Source organism: Tenrec ecaudatus, chromosome 8, assembly GCF_050624435.1.
Source record: "Tenrec ecaudatus isolate mTenEca1 chromosome 8, mTenEca1.hap1, whole genome shotgun sequence".
NCBI lineage: Eukaryota > Metazoa > Chordata > Mammalia > Afrosoricida > Tenrecidae > Tenrec > Tenrec ecaudatus.
Window position 1 is genome coordinate 15,575,796 of NC_134537.1, and position 26,923 is coordinate 15,602,718.

The window sequence follows — 26,923 nt, forward strand, 5'->3', positions numbered from 1 at the left end:
TCAGATTTGAGCACTCTATCGTTGAAAAGGTAAAACAGGATCAAAGTTTCACTGGTTCACTATAGGGTTTCATTGAAGTTGGTTTTGTGCCAGAGAAGTGAAGGCAAGATCATGACCTTACAACCTTGACATCAGCCATAGGGATGCAGTCTCCATAGCGAAGTCATCACCCTACGTCGTGTCCAAGGAAGTCATTCTGATGGTGTAATTCAATATCTCTACAGAGATGTTGCTACGGTTACCTAAAACTTCAGACTGGGCATGCTTCTGCCTCAGCTCATAATACAAATTCAATTATGTGTCTGAATTGAAACAAAAAATGTTCACGAGTGCATTTTTTAACCTTGTTAGTGGCGTAAATGATGCTTTTGTTTATTCTGAAGCACCATGAAGGATATGTTTGAAGTCGGAACTGCAGTTTCATTTCAAAGAAATTCTTGGTGGCCTGTGCGACCTACAACTAAATTTCTGTGTTTATTTTAGCTGTTACTCAACTGAAGTGAATGCAAACTGGTGGGTAGCATGCCACTGAATACCATATTTTTATGCAATTAATGTGTGCTTTCTAGGTTTGTTTGCTCACTTTTCCCTCCCCCAAGAGAAATTTTTATAGGAGAGTTTAAAAAAAAGAAAAGAAAGAAATAAACTCGCTGCCATTGAGCCAGTTCTGATTCATAGAGACCTCTAGGAAAGGGAATTCATGGCCCTGTGGGTTCCTAGACTGTACATCTTAATGGGAGTAGAACTTAGTCATTCTCCCATAGAAGTGTAATGCTAAATTTATCCTGCATCATAGTGTAAAGAGTAGCAGAGGGTGCTTCAGAAAAGATCGCCTGCGAGGCTATCATGGAGGAGTTATTGGCAAGCAAATGTAGGAAGTGTGAGTTATTTGTATCAGTTATTGGACTTGTTTTATTATTGATGGCTGCATCCCGCATATAAACAGCATTGGGATGAAATAATAGTCACCAAAAGAAAGAGTCACTTAGGTCTTCTCTGAACACCTGCTTCAGCTTTCCTCCTCCTCACCGTGCATCCTCAGATGTCTCTTTCGTCGGTGTTGTTTCCTCTCTGCGCCGGCTCCCGGACTTCCGGTTTGTTTGTTGTTTTCCTCATCCCATTTGAAGGCAGCGACATGAGGGCAAGGGCTTGTACTGTTAGGTTGCTTTTGTGTCTGTGTTCCATTGGCCTGTCCCCTGTGTGTGGAAGTGCCCTGCAGCACACCATAGATGCTCAGTGACTATTTTTTCTAATGTTTTTGAACACATTTCCTAAATTTTAAATTTATAGAACAAATACTAAAAAGGAAAAAAGGTGAAAATGGATGTCATTTCTATTGGAAGTAAGTGCCATATTTTGTTAGATTTTGACTTCTAGCCTTCAGAGGCATTACAATACATTACAGACGTTCAGTATTAGTTCAATGCCACCCATGCCCCAAGTTAAGAGAAACTTAGAAATCTAATCTGGTGAAAGCTGTTTTCTCCTTCCTCTTGGTGTGTGGTGAAGCTGTTAAGTTACATCACTGTCAGAGAAAACCAGCCTCTGACAACCAAGGGGTCTGTGGGCGCAATCGTACAGCGGTAATACATAAAGATCATAGTAAAGTCATAGAAGATAGGAGAGAGAGTATAGATGTTAGACACATTTCACGGTAGCATGCTCACCTCAGGGACGGCCCTGATCTCAGCAGGCAGGTCTAAGCAGAGTGAGAAGATATATTTCTAATCACAGCACATATACTCTTAAGTTGCCTGCAAGCTCCCCTGATTACAGGTAACTGCATTATAACAAGAAGGGGCTGTCCAATAGGTATACACGTGACAGAAGGGGATGAGCTAGGGGTGTACATGCAATAGGAAGTGGAGGGACTAGGGGTACACATGGGCGGACAAGATGGGCAGACCCTAGATTCAAGATGGCAGCCTAAGCTTGGTCCTGCTTGAGTTGGCTTGACCTGGTCTCTGGGCTGTCCTTCAGGGAAACAATTCACTATCCTTATCAGCAGGGAGTGGGCCCCACCTAGGGTGGGACATACCATAGGGTCTCATTGCTTTAGGTGGCTGATACCCTCAGGAAGATAACCTCTAAGCAGCTGACATTGACCTCCAAGTGTACAGTCATTTACCATGTGTTGCAAGCAGTGTCATACTTTTGCCATCGATTTGGGGGGACAGGCTGGGGAAAACCTTTCTGCATCCCACATGTCACTGAATCTAAGACACCATTGTGAAGTGTACTGTTATTTAATGTAAGTTTTTGTTAGGTTTTTGGAGTGGGTTAAACCTTGGTTCTTTGCTTTTCACACTGAAAAAAATTACGTCGTAACATGTTTTGTAATCCAAGTGAGTTTTGATCAAGAGATGGGAATGTTTCCGGTGTTACTGTCTCAAAGGGTGCTTGCCAAGCCTCGCGGAAGTCGCTCTGGGGTTCACAAGTGGGCACGAGCAGTTGTGTGGAAAAGAGCACCCACGCCTGTGGAACTGGGGGGAGGGGGGATATCCTAAGAGGCCAGATGCCAAAGAACCCTAGAGACTAAGAGCATGCGGGACAAGAGGCTGTGGTCCCTGATTAGGCCCAGACCAGGGACATGTGCACCTGTGTAGGGGAGGGTGACCCTTGCCCTCTACCTGCCCTGACTAGGAGTAGGGTGAAAGAAAGATTGGCTTTCCCGTAGCCATTTTTAACACCTCTGGCTGGAGAGACATGGTTGAAGGTTTTGGTTGACCTCGTTTACTGAGTTAGGCCTACCTGTGTGATGCACCTAAGATGGAAGCTAGGATTTAGATTTCACCTGTGCTAAGGGGTCCTAGTCTGTGTATGCTTCGTTTGGCGTCTTCCCATAAGTGTCCAAAGGCTGTCTGATTTCTTTCCAACCCCTCTATGTGGGACCTTGCAGGCATGGAAGGAGCAACCCCTAAGCTAGCTACCTCACCTTTTCACATGTACTTTAATCATGCATAATGTTTGCTTTATGTGAAGTAGAAACAGAAGCAAAGCAAATAGGATGATTTCTCCATGTTTTCGCCCTCAGGAGAATGATTCTCAGTCTTTTGATTCAGCCGCTTTACCTCGTGTAGCAGTGCCGTGCTCTGTGCCACAAAGAGCACTATTCCCTTGGGGGTGGTCTTCCAATCCCCTGACACCTCCCTGGATTTAGCAGAAAGCATGCAGGGATTTAGCAATGACTGTGATTCCGACTTTTTCTTCAAAGTCCTTAAACCCAGTGTGACTGACTAGTTGTCTAGTTGTCAGACTCAGACTAATAACCAAGTTTTATATACAGACAAATAAAATATACTGCCAGAGGTCCCGGACTATGGTCAATATAAGGGCTCACTAGGGATGTCAAGACATTAAAATGGGAAAGAAAGTGAATGTGTTGGAAGGAAATACAATATGCTATCTGAGTCATGCGTGCAATGAATACATATGTGAATATGAAATTACTTTAAAATATGATGAAAAGAATTGGGACTTGATTATGCCATAATTTGTATTTCACACTCAAGGAGTTCTTTTATTTAGGTAAAATGGGTAGCTGCACAACGAATTTATTTTAGAAATATGAAGAAAAACATGTCCCAATGAAGTGGAGATGAATATATCCCAAATGTCCAATTTTTCAAAATGATTATAACTAATATCAGCCACCATTCGCCTCTTAGTACATCCCCTCACATCCTATGTTTGTGCAAGTTGCTGGCACGTCTTACAGAACTCACTGGCCATTCAAAAACTAGCTCACGTGGTTGTGGGAGCCGGTAAGATACAGCCATTCATTTGGGGGATCCTACTCCACAAAGCTGTGGAAGCTGGTGACGTCATATCAGGTGAGAAGCTAGACCTCAGGTCTCAGACTGTCAGTCAAGCATAGAGAAGCCAGAGTGAGAGAGGGGAAAGCGAAACCTCTGAACACAAAAGCATGTCGCACTTGCCTCTTCAGATGGGTAGGGGAGACCACAAGGGTGGCTTTGATTTCACCTAATAAACACCCTTATGGTTTCACCTAATGCACAACGTACCCTGAAGGCAAAAAAAAAAAAAAAAAGATGTTTAGTTGAATCACACTCGCTAGTAAGGTGGGGACTCAAAATACACTTCACCTAAATCCCGTCCCATTAGCATAGTATGTAACTCCTTCCAAAATAGAAGTATGACCACAGGCTAGGATTTAAAATTCCACTTGGGAGGAAGGATGGTTGCTTGAAAAGCCATATTAGTCATTAACTTCATCTGAGAAGCTAAATAATGCTTTTAAGAAGGGCAGATTGTTAAAAGATGACTGATAGCGATGGAGAAGGTAGACTGCTTCTGACGACATCAAGAAGGAAAAGCAACGCAGAGGACAGAGTGCTGGCTGAATTTAGGTGACTCTCAGGAGTGAGGCAGGGGCTAGCTAAAAAAATGACAAAAACCCCTATGTATTTCATGAATAAGTACTAAGAATATCTTGGTTTGCAATTTGCCTTATCTTAATGTGTTTGGTACCTAAATGCAATGATAAGAGGGTTTATTTCAGTGCTTCTGATAATAGATTGGAGCAAAGTTTAAAGTGTAATGTCTAGATGTAACTAGGGAACAATTGACACTGTTATACTTAATTCCGTATTTAGTTTTGAAAGCTATAAAGCATTTCGTCAAAGTCTCAAACGTAAAGCTCTTAAAAGTGCTATTTATTTTCAAAGATATTGTTCAAATGTAAGTCTGTAACACAAGTGATATCTGTGGGCAGATGTGTAATTATTCACCATCTATTAAAGTCCCCCGGGAATTGGCATATGGGGTTATGTAACAGTACATAATAACATATGATGACTGTAATTAAGTGCATTGACTTAAGATTTTGTCTTTTAATGACCCTCAGTGGATACTGAATGAAAGGTAAATTAAAGGTTCATTAAGCTGTGTTCAGAAGGAAAAAAAATGTTTTCAAATGGCAGATGTACTGTGAAGTAGGCTTTATTAAAATCTGTGCTTCAGTGTTTCATTTCAAGTGACATGCCTAGCCTAAATTATTTGAGGTGTCTTAAGATATTTGTAAAAGAACATTTCTAGTAAACGCAGGAGAAAAAAAGCATTTCAGTTGTATGTGTAAACATTGGGAAGGCATTGGAAATGTGAGTCTTCCCACATCAAAGTGACCTTTAGTGTGCTTTTGTTTAATGTTCTGGTGTCTGTAATTGAAATACAAAGTAGGAACATAAACAACAATAATGTATGCAGAGCAGTGAAACAGAAAGTCTGCAGTCTGAGGCACCCAACGTATTTTCCCTTTATATTAGCCAGTATTTAAAGAAAAATAATTGTCCTTTAACATATGTATAGGAAGGCAGGAAATTACAGATAAAGCCTTACTAACTTTGATTCTCATTCTTAGAGGTGTCAAGAAGGCATTTCTAAATATTAAAAATGTAATGGATTTGAGCATTTTCAAATACTTATCATTCCAATGGCATTATTAAGCTTATGGATAAGGAGAGTGCTATTTATATAGTCTGATTAATATAAATGTATTTTTCAGTATTCCTATTCTCTGGCACATGAATATTTACTAATAGAGGCAGCAGCTATTAAATAAGCAACAAATCACTTCCTAGTTCTAGTATCCTACATATGAAAAGAATTCAGTTTGGGAGGGAAAATCCCCCAAACTTCAACAGTGGTAAACATGTTTCTTTTGTGAAAAAAGACAAGGAAATCAGTGACTAAGTTAAATCATTCAAGTAGTTTAGCTTGAGTTTAGGAAAGAAGCAGTAAAGCATGGCAGAGTCGGAGTGTGTAAGACTTTTTATTTTTTAAAAACACTATTCATATATAAATCTGAACATTTTCATGTATGAAGGGTAAGCTGCTAGGCTATTTCATGTACTCATAGATGCAAGTCTCACCACCACCTTAGAACATTTTTATCATTCGAACCTGACACATGCTCATTAGCAGTGACTCACCACTTTCATCTAGAGACAAGCCACTAATTCACTTTCTATAAGTCCCTGGATCACTTTAAGAGGTATCATTTTTATTTTATTGCGGTAAATCATAAATCATCCCCATGAGGCTTTAGGTAATTCTATTGACAGTAACATTGCTTCAGTCAATGCCAAAGCACGTTATACATGTGTAGGACGTTTTATCACACTGCAATACATGAATTATTAACTTTTTTATCTTCCAAATGTGGGTGGCTAGCCACTACTTACAATGACGTGAGGGTTGGAAAAGACATAACAATATTTTCAGTAACTCTTATTTAGGAAGGCAGAAACATGCCTGGTAGAATAAAATGTGTCACTCAATGGCAGAGGGCCTGGAAACAAGAGGCAACCCTTGATCAATAGGACTGAACCTGTTAGGTCTCTGGAGTGGGGTCAACAAACTTCCATTCTTGTTTCACTGAGCTGCAACAATTCTCGTCACAGAAGCACTTTTGTAATCCAAGTGAGTTTTCATGAAGGAAAGGAAACTTTCTGGATTTACAGTCACAAAAAAGGTATATGCTATTCTGGAAAGCTTGCCAAGTCTGCTGCAGTTCACAACTGGGTGCGAAAAACCACAAGGGCTCAAATCACAAGAGAATGCTTTGAAAATGATGATGGCAGTCAATGTAAAAATGTGCTTGACACAATGGATGTATGTATGTATGAGCCCCCAATAAAATGATTTTTTTAAAAAGGTAAAAACATGGACATGAACACCCACAAATGTGGAAAGAGCGCACAGAGAATAAGGTGGAAAGCTTATAAATTCAGACAAGAAAACCGTCATAAAATGGTGCGCAGTGAATTTCTAGAGAAATTATTGATCAGAAATGGGAATTGTGATGGAGTTCAAAAGAATTATGCGCTTAGCATAACAAGAAGCTTCTTATGGCTTGACAAGGTACAGGCCTGATTCCCACCATCCTCCCCCCCCCATTCTGTTTACTGCATAAATCTGAGCTGACTTTCAAATGTCAGATAGCTAGCACACCCCAGGGAGCCTGAAGGCCCCCTTCTTTACTACCTCAGGCAGCATGCCCTTAGGAGATGCCCTCCTTCCGTCTCTTATATGACTCAAACTTGGAGAGCAAAGTAAGGTGGAAGGATCCTTGCTATTATTCTGTGTCTCTTAAAGTATGAATTTGTGAATGTCAGTTGATCATAATTACCTTGTAAATGACTGGATCTTCTGATTTTAAACACTGCGGAAATTTTCTTTCCTTGAAGTACTTTGATGAAGCCTTGCAAGGTACTGCCCAATGTTACTGTGTTTAGTTCTTTCAATACATTTTTTTTTAACATTAATGAAAATTAGAATCAGGGGATAATAAAGAGTTTAAGGAAAGGTGGGTGTCAAGGATATGTCCTATCTTTATATGTATTCAATATAGATGCTGAACAAATAATCTGAGAAAATTGATTACATTAAATAGAATGGGGCATTTTGGGAAAATTCCTTAACAACCTGCAATATGCAGATGACACAACCTTGTTTACTGAAAGTGAAAAGGACTTGAAGTACTTACTGATAAAAATGTAAAACGTCAGTTTTCAGTTAAACCTCAAACATAAAGAGATTAAAAATCCTTTCAATTGGACATATAAACAACTCATGATAAATGGAGGAAACATCAAACGTTGTCAAGGATTTAATTTTACTAGGATCTACAATCAGGACCCATGGAAGAAGTAAGCAAAAAAAAAAAAATCGAAGCATCTCCCAGTTTGAATTGATTTTACTGCATGCTATCTCTTTAAAGTATTTAACATCTGAAAGGTCACATGGAGGAATAAAGGGCAGAGGTCCCCCAACCATGTTTTTTTCTGCTTCCTCATATGCATATGAAAGCTGGTTAATGAATAAAGAATTGATAACTTTAGATTTATGGTGTTGCCATAGCATATTGACTAGACTATGGGATACTGGAAAGAACATGCCAATCTCTTGTGGAAGAAGCGCAGCCAAGGTCTCCCCTTGACACAAGGACCTCAGATCCTTTGAGCATGTTACCATCAGGCACCAGTCTCTAGAGCAGCGGTTCTCCTCCTTCCTCATGCTTCAACCCTTTCATACAGGTCCTCATGTTGTGGTGACTCCCAACCATAACATTATTTTTGTTGCTACTTCATAACTGTAACTTTGCTACTGTTATGAATCATCATGTACGTATCTGATATGCACGGTTTTTTTTCATTGTTGCAAGTTGAGCAGAATAAAATATAGTGATTAATCACCAAAATAATATGTAGTTATATATTGTGAAATATTTATTTCTTTTTTTTTTAATGACAAATAAATGGACTTTTGTCTTGAAGCATGGTGTAACCGGGTTCTCGTCTGTGGGCACATCTGCATGTGCGCGGACCTTCCTGGAGATGGATAGAGGAGCGCTGTCTGGGTTCCTAAGACCATGGGAAACATGTTTTCCGATCTTGGGTGACCCCTGTGAAAGTGTTGTTTGACCCCAAAGGGGTTTTGTGATCCACAGGTTGAAAACTAGTAGAGAATGATATAGTGTGAGGTTAAGTAGACAGTCTGAAAAAGATACAGATCCTCAACAAGATAGATCGACATGATAGCTGCAACAACGGGCTCAACCAAAGCAACTATTGTGAGGCTGTTGCAGGACTGAGCTGTTACTTTCTGCGGCGCCGAGGGGGGTTACAAGTAGAAACCTACTCGATGGCACCTAACAATATGAATAATATAAGTATGTGTGGTGTATGAGGTATATGTACATATTCTCTGGTGTGCATGCGTACATATACATAACAGAGTGGGAAATGAATCTTAGAAGGACTAATTTTTCTTTCCTAAAGTTAGTCAATGAATGGCAGCACTATAATTCACGCCAGTGGCTGTTATGTCCCCATATTCACAGTCTTTATTGGGCTGTACTGTAAAATTGTTATCACTTTCTATGACCCCTTGTGTCTCTGAAGAACTTCTTAGCTTCACTGGAAAGAATACGCTTGTTTTTATTATTAAACTTGCCTTCTAAATATGTGGTTGATTATTTATATTTGGTTTAGTTCATAAAGTGATTTCTGTAAACTATGTTATATATCATAAAGTTATATCTATTTTAAGCATCTCAAAGTTCAACTTTATCATGATATGCTAAGTTTTAGCTTGAAATTATTTTTTAGAGGTAACAAATGAGACTTGAGGAACAACATAAATATCGAATAGGAAAATTGCAATCCCAATTTTGGAGGAAGGCAGAGAGGGAGCAACTTTTCTTTCTTGACACAAGAATTATTAAGCCCTAATTTTATTGTATTAAAATAATCAAACTTGATTTAGCATTTTGATTTTTCTTGCTATTTTTAAAGAATCAATAACAATATTTTTTTCCTTTGGAACAATTTGTTCATGCTTTAGGAGCCGCTTAATTAAATTATTACCTGCTGGAGTACCATCTGCTTTTGTCCAAAAATAAGAAGCAGAGCCTTCTTTTACATAGGATTGGTAAACATGTACAAGGTGCCAAAAAGCAATAAATATCATCAGCAGATGGACCGAGGAACTTCAGTCTCTACACAGTCCATCTTGATTGTCCTGGGCATAGCTAAATGGAATTTTCTGGAAAGATTTCCTTCAAAATGTATTAAGTGGTGGTGTTACTCACTCTAGATCTCTTCACATTCCCTCTCTTTAGCTATAACTGCATTTTATCAACGCATTTAAGAGACTTCAGTCCCCAAAGATGTGTAAATTTTAATTCTTAATGTGTGGAGTGGGTTGAAACTTTGTAATTTCTAGAATGGATTCTTCATGGCCCTATTTTCAGAGACTTTTCTCCTTTTGATCTAGGTTTCCCATTTATCTAGGTAAGACTACTGACATGTAACAATTGCCCTACATCTTCCCCTTCTGGCTCTTTCAAGTATAGGAGACATTTACTTACTTAAGAGTTCAAATTTACTTGTGGTTTTTTACTCTCCTACAGGTGAGAGACTGGCTGTGTATATTATACCTAAGAGAGCAATTTGCCTAACGATTGTTAATTAGGTTTTATTCACCATTAATAATCTTTCATTAGTTAAGCTAAAAAAACATACTTAAACATATTTTTGAAATTATACTATTTAGTCTCCTTTTTAAAAAAATCTGTTTTTACTAATAAAAGCAGACTCACTTGATTTAAATCTTTATAACTTTTAAGCCATGTACTTACATAGGCTTTTATAGTTTATGAAATTATTTTAGTTATCATGTTTAACTTTATTCTTCAATCAACTCTGGAAGGTACAAAGAACTTTGTACTTTCTTTCTGAAGACTGAGTGGCCCTGGAGGCTGAATTAATCGGTACAAGTCACACTGCAGAGAAAAAAATAAATCTCAGAAGATAAATTCTACACATTTTGAGATGCCAGGACTATCATTTATTGGACAGTTGCCAGGTACCAGGTAGTATGATGCTCTTCTGATTGAAGGTGAAGAAACAAAATGATCACATTCAGAATCTGGAACCGAGGGATCAATAGGCAAACGTACAAAGTGTGCCTGGAGGAGAACAAAGGATGCCGGGAGTCAAGCTGGAGGGTGCAAACATGGGCCAGGGAGTCCGGATGACGCGTTTCAAAACCTTCGCGGCACAATTACATCATCATTAATTCTACTTTCCGTGAACTTTTTGAAGACCCTTTATCCTCTTACATAGGAGTCGTTATGATTTCCTGTTCTCAAAACCAAAAACTGCCATCGAATCAATGCCCACTTATACTTTATGGGGTTTTAATGTACAGAACTACATTCACATGGGGTCATAAACAGCCAACTCTGATGTGTTTTGGAATTTTTAAAAAAAGGTTTTCTTTACAGTGGTGTTTTGTTTACAGAGGAGCCTTAGGGATGTAGTGGTGAAGCACGAGGCTGCTAACCTCATGGTCAGTGGTTTGAATCCACCAGCCAATCTGTGAAAGAAAGGGCTTTCTATTTCCAAGAAGAGTTACAGGGGTGTACTTAAACATATTTTAGTATGTTTCTGGGGTCCTCACACTTTTTAACCAGGGGACCAGTTCACTGCCCCTCAGACCCGTTGCAGGGCTGGATTATAGTTAAAAAAAAAGCAAACTATGAACAAATTCCTATGCACACTGCACATATATTATTTTGAAGTAAAAGAAAACAAATGGGGCAAAAATGCCTTGTGGGCCACATAAATGTCCTCAGTGGGCTGTAGTTTGAGGACCCCTGCTACTACCCTCTCCAACATGGTTGTTATGAGTCCGAATCCACTCAGTGGCAATGAATTTGACTTTTGTGTGTGTGTGTAAGGGGGCGATGGCATGGGGGAAGTTATGGTAATGTATTACTGGGATAAGAAAGTACCCCCAAATTTAATAGCTTAGAACAATAACCATTTTACTCAATGATTGTTGAGAATCAAGGGCACTTCTCAGCTACCTGTTCTTTTGCTCTATAAGGCATCTCGGTGGGTTTCAGTTGGTGGAGGATATAGTCTTGAGGGCCAACATGGCTTCCTCAATCACGTGATTGGCACTTAGATTTGAATGGCTACAGATCTTGGCTCAGCTGGTTACCTCTCCTTTTGCATAAGATCTTTGGGCCTTGCCACATGATCTCGTCAACAGTTGGGCTTCTTAGTGCTTCGGGCTATACGGTAAAAGTTATTCATGTCTGAGCTTCTGTCCTCTTATGTACTAGAAAATAAATTTTGCATTATCATTTAATCTGTCACATTTACCTATCACATTTTCACTGAAGAAAGAGTAAAGAGTGGCCTTTACAGTGTATGTCTATACTGAAAGAGGATAGGGATAAATTTGAAGGGATTATTGAATTATTAAAAGGTTGCCAATAGTATAGATTTTGTAGACCCAGCATTCATATACACATAGAATTTGCTTCTGTTCCTCAGGGCTGCCATGAATGTGGCTTTAAGGAGCAGACATGTTGCCGTGCCAAAGTTCTAGAGGTTGGGAGTCAAACTGGGCATTGTCCTGGGCTTGTAAACCTGATGAGCTCCTTGATGTTCATTGAAATTTCCTTTTGGCATCTATCTTACCATTTGTGTGTGTTATTTGCTCTTTTATATGGTGCCATTCAGAGTGAAGAGGCTTGGGATTATATAACTTCCTTAACATAGCCAACTAAAATCTCCATTCCAAGGCAAGACCATATGTGTAGGTAAAAGGGTTAGGATTTCAACACATATATTGTGGAGACACATCCATAGAAAAATTATTACAAAGAGAGGAAATGAAGATCTAATTCTTAAATGCAGACCAAGGGAAGAAAAGCCAGTGAAAGGGGGGAAAGCAATGTTCCCATAGGCAGCCATAAAAAGGAATTCCAAATGTCTTCAGAAAAGCCACAGAAGTTTAGTACAGTCAATGTCTACACCCATGGATGACTGTGTGAGTTCATTCATTGCTCACCCCCTGATTGAAGCCCTGCTGGCATGGGGGATTGCATATTGGGCTACTAACTTCAAGTTCAGCAATTCAAAACCTTCCGCCTGTCCACTGGGCCTTTCTACCCTGTCCTATAGGCTCACTGTGAGTCAGAATTGATTCCATAGCAAGGAAGGTATGAGGGAGGGAGAGAGGGAGGGAGAGAGGGAGGGAGAGAGGGAGGGAGGGAGTAAGGGAAGAAGGGAGTGAATGAGTGAGTGACTAAGGACGCTAGGCAATATGCAGATGGTAAAGAAAGGTCTTATCAGCAAAGTTTGTTAAGACTTGGTTATCAGGGGAAACTGAGTGAGGTTCTTCTACATGTATGTTGTGGAAGGAATTCAGAATAGGTTTGCACGCCACTGCATTCTCTCATTTTAGCGGAATCATTAGGATGGTGTGTGGGCATCGGAGTCATGCTGCTTATATTGAAATTATGTGTGACTGGGACAAGGTGCTTCAACTAGCTTTCTAAAATTTTCTAAGCTGTAAAAACTGGTAAAAAAAATAAAGTCATTGTGTTATTTTGAGGATTCAATGAATTAACATAAGCAGAAGTCTCATGTTGTCATTAGGCACTGCCCATTTGATTCTTATTCATAGCAGTCCTTGATGACTTCCCAGAACTGCTGTAGGGTTTGCTGGCTGCAAGCTCTTCTTCTGCAGTCACCAGGGTGTTCAACCCTTCACTCATTCCTGAGCAGGGGCCAGCTCCACCATTGTGCAACCTTAGCTCCTTAGAGGGCCCCCCTGTGGCATAGATATTCTCAGTCCCCATTGCTACTACCTTCCTTTGCACAGTGAAGTAGTTGCAGGTGTCTACAACAAATAGTTTGTGTTTTAATACCCTCTTGTATTTTTATTGTAGCTTAGATTTGTTTTTCCGAATCTGAGAAACCGGATTGGAGGCCCTCTCCTCCCTCATCTGTTGGCTTCCCTACTGTCCTGAAGCAGAGGTCAAACACACTTGCACACCCCATCCTTCTTGACTTAGTCTGATAGCAGCCGTGCCTCCTGTGGCCCTCCACTTTCCTACTGGGTTTGAGAATTCTTTGCAGTGGCTACAAAGAATTCCCAGATGAAACCCTGAGTTAAGGGAGTTCTGTTGGGGAGGTTAACAGGTTACCACAAGTCAGGAAAAGAAAAGGTTAATAGATAGTCATTGATCCATTGCAACTCTTCTCCTCAGCCAGCTGCTAAGTCCCCCTTGTCTGGACCCTCCTTTCAATTGAAAAATAATATCCTAACCATCTTGTAAAGCTGTACTTTTATAGCTGTAACATAAAATGATATTGAAAAGACTGAGGAAGGTAAACAAGTAAGCAGAGATATGAAATGCATATGAAAGAAGGAAATATATAGAAAAAACTAAAGTTATTTAAATAATTATTTTAAATTGGTGCATTAGGTGAATTTTAAGTGTTAAAATGCATTATTATAATAAGCCAACTTTATTTTTGACTGTTTTATTCACATATATTTTACATGCCATACAGTTCAGTTCAATCATTAAGAAGAGTGGTACAATCATCACTACAGTAAATTTTAGAACATTTTCTCCTTTTACTTGTTGTCCTTATAAAGCACCTTTCAATGATATCAATTATATTAAGCTCTGTTCAATGTTTTACATTTAATGTCTTTGTGAATATTATATTTTCATGTCTTTTGCCTGACATTTAATTTCACATTAGCATTACTTTTATGTGCCATTGGAGGTCTTTCATTTTTTATAATATTCCCATTCATAAATAAAATATAAATGACATATGCCGAACCTAATGTATTTTTAATGGTTTTTTAGTAAATTGTTAGTTGCTTTAATTTATCTAAAACTATTAGTATGCATGTATATAAACTACCAATAAAATTACCTTCTCAGTGTCTAGTTGTCATATAAGGGATATAATATAGTGCTAGAAGATTTATTGCGCTCTTTGTTTCTCTTACTCAAAACATGTTTTCCTTTTTGAAGAAAATAGCAACATTGTCATACTTAAAGGTAGGTCATTTATAGAAAGGATTCTTACTTATTACTAAATAAAATATAATTTATTTTGTCACCTGTTAGAAACTTCCATTGTTGTATCAGTGTCAGGCCTAGAAATATATACTATAAAAATTTATTCCTTTTTAGGTTCAATTATATGTATATTTATTGATATGCTATAGAAGTAAAAGATGATAACTGGTAAATTTGGGGAGGTTTAGTTCTGTTTTATGTTAACTGAGATAATTTTTAAGAAGTAGTTTAATTTTGATGATTTCATCAATTGAAACTTAAGTTTTGCTTTTTCTTAGCAATGACTGACTTTTACAGACTTTGGTTTTCTTACCATGACTATATTCCTACTATTTTAAAAAACATAGCAATTTACTTAATATAATGTTGAGCTAAAAAGTTAAGTGAATTTATGTACCACATACCAAATGACCTTGGTCCTGTAAGCATCTCCCCTGCAGTTAATCTGGAAATGATTCCTATCATTGTAGTTATATTGTGTTAACACATCACCTGTGATTTTAACAGTGTGAAAACCAAACACTGAAATATTCACCACCACTTGCCTGTCAGTTTGCCCTTCATGGTGGCTTGTGTTTTGCTGGGATGCTGGAAGCTTTGTCACTGATAATCAGATGCCAACAAGGTCACCTACCTTGAACAGATTTTAGTGGAGCTTCCAGACTCAGGACAGCCTAGGAAGGAGAAATAGGTGGTCTATTTCCTAGGCCTTAGCCACTGGAAAGCCCTATGGATAGCGTTGATATGTGGGAGTAAAGGCTTTGGGTCCTTCATTTCCTGGTAGGGCATGGCTCCATATGACAAAAAAAATAGTTGAAAACATCAATTTATAAGTGGAACTTGGAATATTCAAAGTATGAAACGGAAAATTGAAAGTCATTAAAAATGAAATAGTGTGCAAAAAGACCCATATCCAAGTGTTAGTGAGCTGAGATGGATTGGTATTGGCTATTTTGAATCTGAAAATGATATGGTTTAATATGGTGGGAATGGCAGATTCAGTCAGGAAGATGTTGGCTTCATTGTCAAAAAGAACATTTCAAGATGGATCTTGAAACAGTGATATCTGCGATAGGATAATATCTATCCCCATATAAGAAAATACAAACACAATACAACTGTTTTTTCTTTTTTCAATCATGCACCAACAACTGAAGCTCCACCCCAAACTGAATGCACTTTCATGGAGTCGATGCTGACTCATCGTGATCCTGCAGGACAGGGTAGACTTTCCCCTGTGCGTTTTTGCGTCTGTGACTTTTACAGGGGTAGAAAGCCCTGCCTTTCTCCTGCAGAATGACTGGGGCATTCAAACTGCCGAGCTTGTGGCTAGCCACCCAACCCCTAACCACTGCACCCCCAGAGCTCCCTAACAACTGAAACTGCTCCTGTATACGTTTAAGAATTCTACCAATGTCTTCAGTCTGAAATAAATCAAACACACAATCAAGGTACATCAATAATGACTTCGGTGATTGGAATGTAGAAGTTGGAAATGAAGAGGAAGAAATGGTTTGGGAGGTAGAAATATAGCTGGAGAGCTCATGGTAAAATTTTGCAAGACCAAGGACTTCTTTATCACAGATACCTTCTGGCCACAACCCTAAAGGCGACTCTGCACGTGGTCTTCTCCAAATGGAATACACAGGAGTCAAACTGGCTACATCTGTAGGTAGAGCTTATGGCGAAACAGTATCAGTAGCTAAAACCAGGCTGAAGTTTGACCGTGTAAGTCCAGGTTGAAATTGAACAAACTGAAAACAATTACCCAAGAGGCAAAATATCCCACCTGAATTTTGAAGACATCTCTCAAACAGATTTGATGCTTCAAACTCTAATGATGGAGGCCTGGTGATCTGTGGGATGATATCAAGAACAGTATCCATGAAGAAAGCACCAAGTCGTTAAACAAATAGGAAAGAAAAGGTCAAAGTCAATGGGGTCTATAGAGACTCTGAAACGTGTTCTTCATCATAACGTAACTCAGGCAAATGGAAGAAATGATGAAGTAAAAAAACTGAAGAGAAATTTTCAAAGGGCAGCTTGAGAAGACAAATAAAATATTGAATTGAAAACTGTAAAGATATAAATTTAGAAAACCAAAAGAGAAGAACATTCATAGCATAAGTTGAACTTAGAAGAAGCAAAAATTTAAAAAAGGCTTTGAGTTTCATGATTAAAAGGTCCTATGGCCAAATTACTGAATGATTCAGGAAGCATAAAAAGAAGATGGAAACAATACACAGAATCACTGTTTGCAAAAGAAATAATTGACACTCCACCATATCAAGAGCTAGCATAAGAGCAAGAACAAGAACCAATGGTACTGAAGCAAGAAGTCTAAGCTACACTGAAAGCAGTAGCCAGAAACAAGGCTCCAGGAATCGATGGGATATCATTGGAAATGGTTCAACAAGCCGATGAGGTGCTGGAAACATTCACCTTATTTATTCATATGTACCCATCACCATATCTATTCAATCTGCATGCAGAGCAAACAATCAGAGATGCTTGTTTGTTTGATGAAGATTGTGGCATCAGGATGGGAGAAAGGGTTAACCCCTGTGCTATGCAGAGGACACAGTCTTGCTTGCTGAGAGATGGGGACTTACATCGCTTTCTGATGAAGATTCAGAGTGCATCCTTCAATATATATTCCAACTCACTGGGGAGAAATGTAAAGAAAACCAGAATCTTCACAACTGGACTAATAGATAAATAGAGAAAAGATTGAATTTGTCAAAATTTCATCTTATTTGGATCTATCAGTAGTGTTTATAGAAGCAGCAATCAAGTTTGACCAATGCCTACCTGTTCTCCTGATGGAATAGCAGCCTCTCTCTGAAAAAGAAAGATCTTCTCTCCAAACTCGTGGACAGGAAGTATGAGTCTCACTTGGAGCCAGCAGCACGAGAGGAGCATATTAAGTAAAACAAAGATCTCCTCTTCACCAATATCTCCATATTTCCTGAAAAGCATACTCACTGCAGAGAAGGAAATCCTAAAAACCAGGAGATCAATTTGGGGACAAAGACAAGCTCTGGAAAGAAAATGGTGGGCTCATTTTTGTCTGAATACAAAGGAACTAATTCATACAACATCTGAAGAAGCTGAGACGAAGAATGATCTCAAAATTTCTATCCATGAATAAGTCACACAAATATATCGTTTGGCATATGACATGACAGGACCGGTGTCAACCACGGAAGATAACGAGCATGCTAGCATTTTCACCGTGACTGACAGAGATAACTGCTTATGATCTCATTAAAATGTTGACTAAGTCTCTTTCTAGAAAAAAGAAAAGAGAAGCCGCAGTCAAGAGACCATCATGTAAATCTGCATAAAACTTGTTTACATCGTTGAAAAGCCAGCTTGAAACTTTGCGACCTCAGGTGAGCCTGATCCAGGCCATGGTATTTTCCATTGCCTGATAAGTATTTGAAAGTTGGACAGTAAATAATCAACACAGAAGAGAAATGATGTATTCCAACTATGGTGTGGGCCAAGAATATTGAACACCCTGGAATGCTAAAAGGACAAAGTGATCTGTTTATAGAGTATAGCCAGAATGCTCCGTAGAGTCAAAGATGGTGATGCTTTCTCCCATGTGCTCTGGACATATGATCAGGAGCCACCAGTTGCTGAAAGAAGTTATGCTTGGTAAAGTGGAAGGACAGTGCAAGAGAGGAAGGCCCTAGCTGAGCTGGATTGACACAAAGGCTTCATTAATGGGCTCAAACGTAAAAGTTTTCTAGACTCTGAAGGACTGGGAAGTTGTGCATAGGGTGGCTACGAGTCTGAGCCTACTGGATGGCACCTAACAACCACAACATCAACTGTTCAGGCTTGGATGTCTTATTGTTAGGTGCCTCCGTTTGTTTCGAGCCCTCAGTGAGAGAATGAAACATTGCCCAGTCTGGCACCACCCTCACAATATGTTTGAAACCGTTGTTGCAACCACATTGTCAAGTCATGACCTTGAGGGCCTTATTCTTTTGTCCAGACCTCTACATTACCAACCGGGATGTGCTTCTCAGGGACCGGGCCCTCCTTACAACATCCCATATGCATGGAAGATGAAGTCCCACCATCTTTGCTTCCTGGGAGCATTAGGGTTGTACTTCTTCCAAGAAATATTTCTTCTGTTTTCTTGAAGCCCATGGTCTGTTCGGTATCCTATGCAGCAGTGTAATTCTAAGACATCAATTATTCTTCAGTGTTGTTTATTCATTTTCCAGCTTAAAAAATACTTTTATTGGAGGGCATGTGAGACTACTGAAACTAATACCAAATCTTATTCTGGGCCTTTTAGCTGGAAAATGGATCTTCAGAATTTACCCAGTATATGATGGTTCGTATGCTGCATATTTTTTCATTAAGTGAATTTGAAAAGAACACACACTTTACAAATGTTCCTTTCGAGAAATTAAAATAACATAACAGCTTATCACTTCCCCCAACAACAACCGAATAGAAGCAGCAGCAAAAGAACAGTATCTGAAACTAAAAAGTTCAGCCTTTAAGTACACTGGCTACCCACCTGGTGTTCTTTGACGCTTGGACTCCAAACAAAGTATTGGATGATTTAAGGCACAAGATAATCCAAATTTACAATAAAGCGCTTCTAATTTATGGAAATATTGTGGTACATTTTTTTTCACTGTGCAGGTCCTTAATAAATACGTAGCCACGGAAACAGGTGAAAAATAGACTGATTCATGGCTTCCTGTAAATAAGAGACTCGTCTGCCAGTTCCTGGAATTCCAAAAGCCATGGCGAGGAAGCAGCAATTTAAGATCATTCTCACTGGCTGAAAGGATAAGAAAAAAAACTGGTGTACTGAAACTCTGTGCTAAGGGGCTCTTCCTGGCAGACAGCTTTGAAAGAACCCAGTGGGGATTCTATTGACATGTCAACTGGTGACACCCTCAAAGCACTCTTAAGCCATCTTAAACTGCACATAGTGGGAGAGCAGGCTGGACCAAAGGGTTCTGATGTGTTAAAACACAGAGCAGCAGTTTTTGAATGTGAGCTGCAACTTGCAAGTTCTAAGCAGAGTTGGCTTGGCTCTTTGTCCCTTAGCAACAGGAGAAAAGAGAAATTTTGATCAGGTTGTTAAGAAAGGGCTGTAAAGTACAGGTGATGGACTTCTCCTCAGAGTACGATGCTTGGAAGCAATTTTCCTTTTTTCATAACCACTGTGCCATGAAACAGGTCCCCAGGTGCTCTGGAGACCAAACAACTGAGATATTTCCCCCCAGAAAACAGAACAGCTGCTGGAGATTTAAGGATCAAGGCAGGGCCATTAAGATTGAATGGCCACGGAGACACTTTTGCTTATGGTCACACTGGTGAGCAGAACCGATGGTACATCGACCAGTAATATATTTTAATGTGTGTACATCATGTCAGCTTTGGACTATCAGAGAGTATAGGCGCTGTAAATTTTAGAATTTTGACAAGTCTGATTTAACTCGTAAGACATATCCCTCAGCTGCAAAGTGGGGGAGAATAATAGTCGTGAGCACATACGCTTGTTTGATTACGTATAAAACTAGGTTTATATAATCCGGTCTGGCTCATTTTAAGGCATCAATATATCATCTAGTAATACTGCTTTTGATAATATAAAAATAACAATTTAATGAAAGTAAATCACCGCCCCTTGTGTTAATCTCAGCCCCCAATGTCCCGACGAGACTGTAGGTCTTTACGAGAGCGAGAGCATCTCTTTCTCCTCATAAAGGGAGCACTGCCCAACACCTAACCCTGAGCAGCACCAGGGCTGTTACTTGACAATGTTTATTTCTACGTACCAAAAGCGAAAAGTAGATGTAAAAGATTAAAACACAATGAAATCCCATTTCTGTTACTAGATTCTAAAACTACAAATGTCTCATTGCCAAATGAAATAACTTTTTGAAGATTATAAACACAAAGCACAAAAACCTTTCTGTTATAATTGAAAGCCTTATCTACTGCCCAGTGTTAATGAAGAGAAAATTGATGGAACTGAAGACGTCCCTGTACACAGCCCACTTTGGCTTGACTACAGTGAAAGTCACAGCTATATTTAGACTCCACAAAACTGACTCTTTTTAGCCAGAGTACCAATAATTTTTCCCTCCATTTTTCCTTATTTTGTCATTTTATGCTTATATTTATCCCATGTGTGTGCTCTTCTAAAGGACAGATGTAAGTCCTCCCTAGGTGAATACGTATTTCTAGGCACTTCGGTATAAATGAAAATGATAAGTTAAAAAACATAGGTTTACTCTACAGAGCTGGGAAGAGGATTTCAAAAGTGGGAAGCGTGTAACCCTTTGTAGTCAAGTTGGCTTTAACCTATGGTGATGACATGTGGTTCTGACTCCTGGTGATAGCGTGTGTTAGAACGTTAGCATTTCCTTGCCTGTAATCTCATGGAAGAAGATTGACAGTCCTTTTTCTGTGGTGTCACAGGATGGGTTTGGACCACCAGTCTTTTTATTAGAATCAATTGCAAACTGTGAAAAATACTGAGTACATGTTCAGATTATCTGTTTAAGAAACCTACATAGTGTACTCCCATTACTTTGGGTCCTTTTGACCAAATTCCATGTTTGCCAATTCCCAAATTGAATTATATCATTCTGAAAGCTCATACCATAAATGCCTGGACTTAGGGGATCCCAACTAATCATTCCGTGAAGGCCTGCAACATGACTGGCCGTTACTCACCAGTAGCCAGGGAAAGGCTGGCTCATTGAGTATGGGCAGGTGGTCATGCACATGCAAGAAATCTAAAACACATTTACACAAAACAGCTGCATTTCATCAAATAATGTTTCTTCAAATGGTTTTGACTCTATTTTGCAATTTATAGCTCATTAATTTGGCATCCTAGAAGCATACCTTTCAAGTGTCATTTCGCGATCAGGATAATTTAGGATGTAGAGCCAAGATTTAGTTTTAACCTTACAGGTTGCATATGTATCCTGCCTGGATTCAATGTATTCTTGCATTTAAGATTGAGCTGAGACAGTGTTTTCCCCTAAAATTAAAACAGAACACACAAGTATTTTCCATATATATGTACACACACATATACACATATTCAGCTAGTGAAGTATGAACAACAAATAATGATTGTCATGACTTTTATGCAGCTGATGAGCAGCTTACAGTGAAATTAGGAATCTGCAACGCATTCACAGACACGATAGCAATTGCCCAGGCCATTTTACAGATCCACAGATGGAAAAAAAAATCAATATATGAAAAATTTAGTCAGGGAGCAATCTTCTGAATTACTGTTTTTATATTTCTATCTTTTACCCTGCTCTCAAGTTGAGACCATTAAAGCTTTTGACAACATTTATTCCACAAACATGGACTTTATTTGTATAAAATGGCTTCACACCAAAACTTTTATGTCAAATGTGTTTAGCTTATAAGGAACATTCTCTTTATTTAGTTTTATTGGCACATAGTTTTATTGGAACATCATAAAATTCAGTTGTTCAATCAGGTCAAGAATTGTACAATCATTACTACAGTCAATATTAGAACATCTCTCCCCATGACTAAATCACCATTAAAATGAGCACTGTACTCACTTTTGGTCTAGTGCACCTCCCCCTTCCTCCTGCATTGTTTACTCCTGACCCGCCTCCCTGTCCCCATTTACCCCTACACACCTGTGCTTCATAAACTGTTAAATCCAACCTCAACAATAAAGGACAGAAATGAAGGGAAGTGTTAAGGACAGAACAATAGCAATATAAGCATAAAAATACTACAATGAGCAAGAAAGAAAAGACCTCAATCAATATTCAAAGCCAGCATGAGGTAAAACATCCTTGCACCTAGAACAAATTCAGGTTGGATCTAGACTCTAGGTCAACTGGCCAAGTATCAAGTTTTTTTCCCGCCTAATCAGGATTATAAAGATATTATTATTATTATTGCTGAAATTATGGGTGTAAAATAGCATATTACTGTGGTTTTAATTTTCATCTTCTGATGGCTACTGATGGTGAGCAGTTTGTTAACCATTTGTACTTCATTTTTGGTGAATTCTTCATATCTTTTCCCCATTTCTTAATTGGGCCACTTAAAATTTTCTTATTGAGCTTTTATAGAGTTCTATATATTTTGGTAATTAGCCCTTTGTCACATGTGTCATTGGGAAAAGTATTTTCCCAATCTGTGGCCTTTCTTTTCACTCTCCTGATGAACTGATTGGATGCGCATAAGGGATGTCATTTCAGTGTGTCCCAGTAGTCAACATTGTCTTTGGCTTAAGGTGACCAGATGTCCCGCTTGTGGCGGGACAGTCCCGATTTTTGTTTGTCCCGCGTCCCGCAACATTTTAAGAAAGTCCCGATTTTTGGAAAGAATACATGACAAGCTAGGGAACAACGGGAAGGGAATGTACGGTTTTTGGCTGCCATGTGGCTATTTCGGCAGGATATGAGTTTTATATTATTTTTGTTAATTTTATAATGTTAAACTTTAAGATTAACAAATAATTGTTGAGAATTTATTATCGAAAACTGCTTATCAAAGTTCACATTGTTGATCAGTTGGTAGAGTTCGCTCACCATTGTTTGGACTTATTGAACAGTGGCATTTTGGGGCATTGGCAACGACGGAAACATTTTGTAACTGTCTCTCAGACGAAACACGGCGTACTGCGTGCTAATGCGAGTTAAACAAGTGATGGCAACAAATCAGCTATTCTGCTCATGCTAATTTCTTTTCTTTGTCTTCGTAAATTGCTTTCTGAAAAAAATTCCTGTATTTTGGAGGAAGATGCAGCAGTATTTAAATACCTTTTATGTTTCTGTGTCTCCAAGTGCTTTGAAATATCATTCTTCCTGCTGTGAAAAAATCATTCGATCATATTTATCAAAATTTCCCATATAATAATATTTCCAAAAATGATATTTTAATGAGGTATAATTATTTAAAATAGATTGATAAGGAGAAGGTTAAATCTTGGGCATCAGAAAAAATCACAATAGAGAACAAATGGTTAGAAATATTTCATCATTTTGAAACAAGCCATGTTCCATACAATAATGCACTAAAAATTATTGCATATGCGCTGTCCTTACCAGGAACTAATGCTATGACTGAACGCATTTTTTCCTCTGGTAAATAAAGTGTGGACATCAGAAAAATCACAATTAAGTGTTGAGACTCTGAAAGCTACTGTATGTGTGAAATATAATTTAACAAATTCTTGTGAAAAATTTCATGACCTTTTAAACAACAGCAGCGATCTACTAAAAAAATTTCACTCATGTGAGAAATATGCCAAAAAATGAAATAATAATATACATAATTTTAAATGTATTATATTTGTCCATTGTACTTATGTTGAAATAAAAATACATTACAATACTATTTTTGTGTTCTATGAACATTTTCGTTGCTCCATATAGACCAAATTTTTAATCAAGAACCACTCCCCATCAACGGCGTCCCGCTTTACCACTGTTAAAATCTGGTCACCTTACTTTGGCTGTGTTGCCTCCTCCATTACACTTGTCAGTCCATGTATGCCCTATGTTTGTTCTAGCCTTCTTATGGATAATCCTGCTTTGGAGTTCAGATTTAGGTCTTTAATGCATCTTGAATTCGTTTTTGTGCATGGGGAAAGGTCTTGCGGGCGGGGGGTGGGTGTTATCTGCAGCCATTGGCCATGTAAGGAGGGCTCAAATGAAAGAGGGAAGCAAAAGGGTGCTGAACCCCGGAGAAGCTGGGTTTGCTTTGTGGATGGAGCTGGAGGCCCCTGGGCTAGTGTGAAGAGGGGGTTCTATTTATTATTTATGCCTGTTCTTTCTGATGATGGTGGTGACCAAGTGGGGGTGGAGGTAGGGGTTTAGATCTGTCTCCCACCTAGGTAGGCTGGGGAGGGGTAAGGGAAAAAGCCGACTCACAGGCAGTTCGCTGTTGCCTTTCTATGGGTCTTGCGTTTTCTTCCAAATGGACTAGGTGTCCTGGATGCTGCCCAGATATGTTTAAAAAGATAATTTTTAAAAAAAAGGCCTTTGGATGCCTGTGCTTGGGGGAGCCTGTTGGTGTGTCTGAAAATCAGAGGGTACTAATCAAGTGTATACAAGAATCTATAACATATTCACAGTGTCAGGGTGATATATCCCCAGTTTCTAGGCATATTAAATATATTACAGAAAAAATTTTGATTCTTTTTGTAAAAGTTTGAAAAGCTAATGTCCCATCGGGAATGAAAAATATAGAATCGATAAATGTAATAACAACTCACATCTATGCATCAGCTAACCGTTTCTACCAGAACTACAGCTGCTGGTGAACATGATGCTTCCCATGGTCACCAGCACCTGGTCCACAGCTCTGTTCCTCATTATCTCCAGATTCTTGTTCTTAATGCTCAAAACTTCCGGTCATGCTATAGTATAATAAAGGTTGTGTTCCAAATTCTAAGCTCCTGTTTTTATTTTTCAAAATCTCGAACATTTTTGAAGGGGGAAAGCTTTTGTCAGTGGACTCGTTATATCCTGATAAATTCTGTCATAAGCACTGTAAAAATTTGATCGCATTTACTCCTCCTCACTCTCTATCTCTGGTGCTATTGTTGATCCCATTTTACAAATGTGGAACTCAAGCACAAAGAACTTCAGTGGCGCAAATGATAAAACAGAGCTAGGAATGGAACCCAGGAGTCTGACTACCTACACACCACACCCTCTTGCCGTTGTGTATATTTTGACTCACTGTGACCTTATATAGTATTTCTAAGCTTGTGAAAGTTTAAGGGAGCAGACTCATCATTTTCCTACGCAGCCAATGGTAATTTTGAAATCCCAGCCATACAGTAAGCAAGTCAGCACTTAAGCACCTGCGCCAGCAGCGGTTTTTAGAGTCTGCTCACTTAGAGCGCGGTGAGGTTTGGAGCCCTGGTAGTGGAGCAGTTACAGGGTGGGCTGCTCTCGAATGATCGGCAGCTCTGTGGGAGAAAGGCTGGGTTTGTATTCCTGGACCCAGTTACAGTTTTGAAAACCCCAGGGCTCACGTGGAGTCAGCGCTGACTCAGTGGCAGGGAGTTAGGATGTGGTTTTATAAGGTTGGAGCATTCACCTAAGAAGTATCATTGGGATTACTTAACTTCACAGTTAACAGTGTTGTGAGCAGATTCTCAAATGGCATCATCATATACAGCTCATGAAACAAAACTCGTGTAATATATATTTATCATCTAAAATGTTTGTTGGGCTAGATCTCCAGGAGGTGGAAATTACATTTTGCACAAAGAATTTTCAACCTATTTCTGTATTCATCTTTTATCTATGATTTACTTAGTGTAAGCCAATCAGGGTATGAGAAAAATAGCAGTCAGAAGCATGAGTTTATTTTTAAACTAATCATACTCTTAGTATAGATGCAAATTCATTTTTTATTGACTCAAGACTGGCATAATACAGAAAAAAGTATTTCACTTCAGTTTGCATCTACTGTATTTTCTTTGTAGAAGAATGAGTGCATATAAAAGATAGATGTTTCAGTACATTAGATTTAAAAAACAATTTAGACTTCAATGTGGTCATGAGTTAGAAATAATTTTACCTGAACAAGATGTTTTTGTGAATAAAGTATATTGAAAATATGAAGAGGATAATCTATTTTTCATAAAAATTACACTTTCTACAAAAGACCAAATGGCACATTATAAATTATGATGTGTTAGACATTTTTAGAAGGAATGTTACAGATTTCTATAATCTTATCTACACTAAACTGTATCTTTTTAAAGAAAGATTTATGTAGTAGATTATGGAATTAATCATTAATATGAGACCCTGTGTTAAAACAACATGACAGTATAAATTAAAATTGATCAGGTGTATCTGAGAAAATATAAAAAGTTTGAGTGACATATGATCAAATGCATTCTGATTTTACTAATGATTTCTCTTTGTGTTATAAAATTTTAATTTTATTTTGGAATTGGAAAATTATAATAAAATTAATGTGTCATGTTTTTCTGATAAAATAAATGTGGCATGCCCTTAATTTATCTCTTAAGGCTTAGCTATTTCAGAGACAGCTACATTGTGTGTGGCACCACTAAAGTAATGTATGCTGGTTCAAAATTGAGTATCTTGTTAAAGTTATATATATTTGGCAGCTTTTAACTCAGTGATTCATTTTGTTTATTCATATTTCTCAGACCAGAGATTTATGTTAAAATTTTTGGAAAAAATTAGATACTATTTTATTTAATGTTATAAAACTGAAAATATATTTCTAAAACATAGTAGTTATATGCAGTGAATTTTTTTCCAAGTAAGTGATGAAAATGCTTCGTTGTATATTTATATATATATATATATATATATATATATACACACACACACACACACATCTTGGTTACTATCATTAAGTATGGTAAATCAAGAAATCCCATCTATATGTTCCTTAGAGACTGGATTCTAAAAAGACAATTCAGTTAAAGTTTATTAATAA

At 38.3% G+C, this 26,923-nt stretch overlaps 1 protein-coding gene across 5 annotated transcripts in view; it reads left to right on the forward strand.

The window, feature by feature from the left end:
• Positions 1–26,923, forward strand: part of NAALADL2 (N-acetylated alpha-linked acidic dipeptidase like 2) — a 1,559,949-nt gene that overhangs the window by 709,158 nt on the left and 823,868 nt on the right. The gene's annotated exons all lie outside the window — the stretch shown is intronic.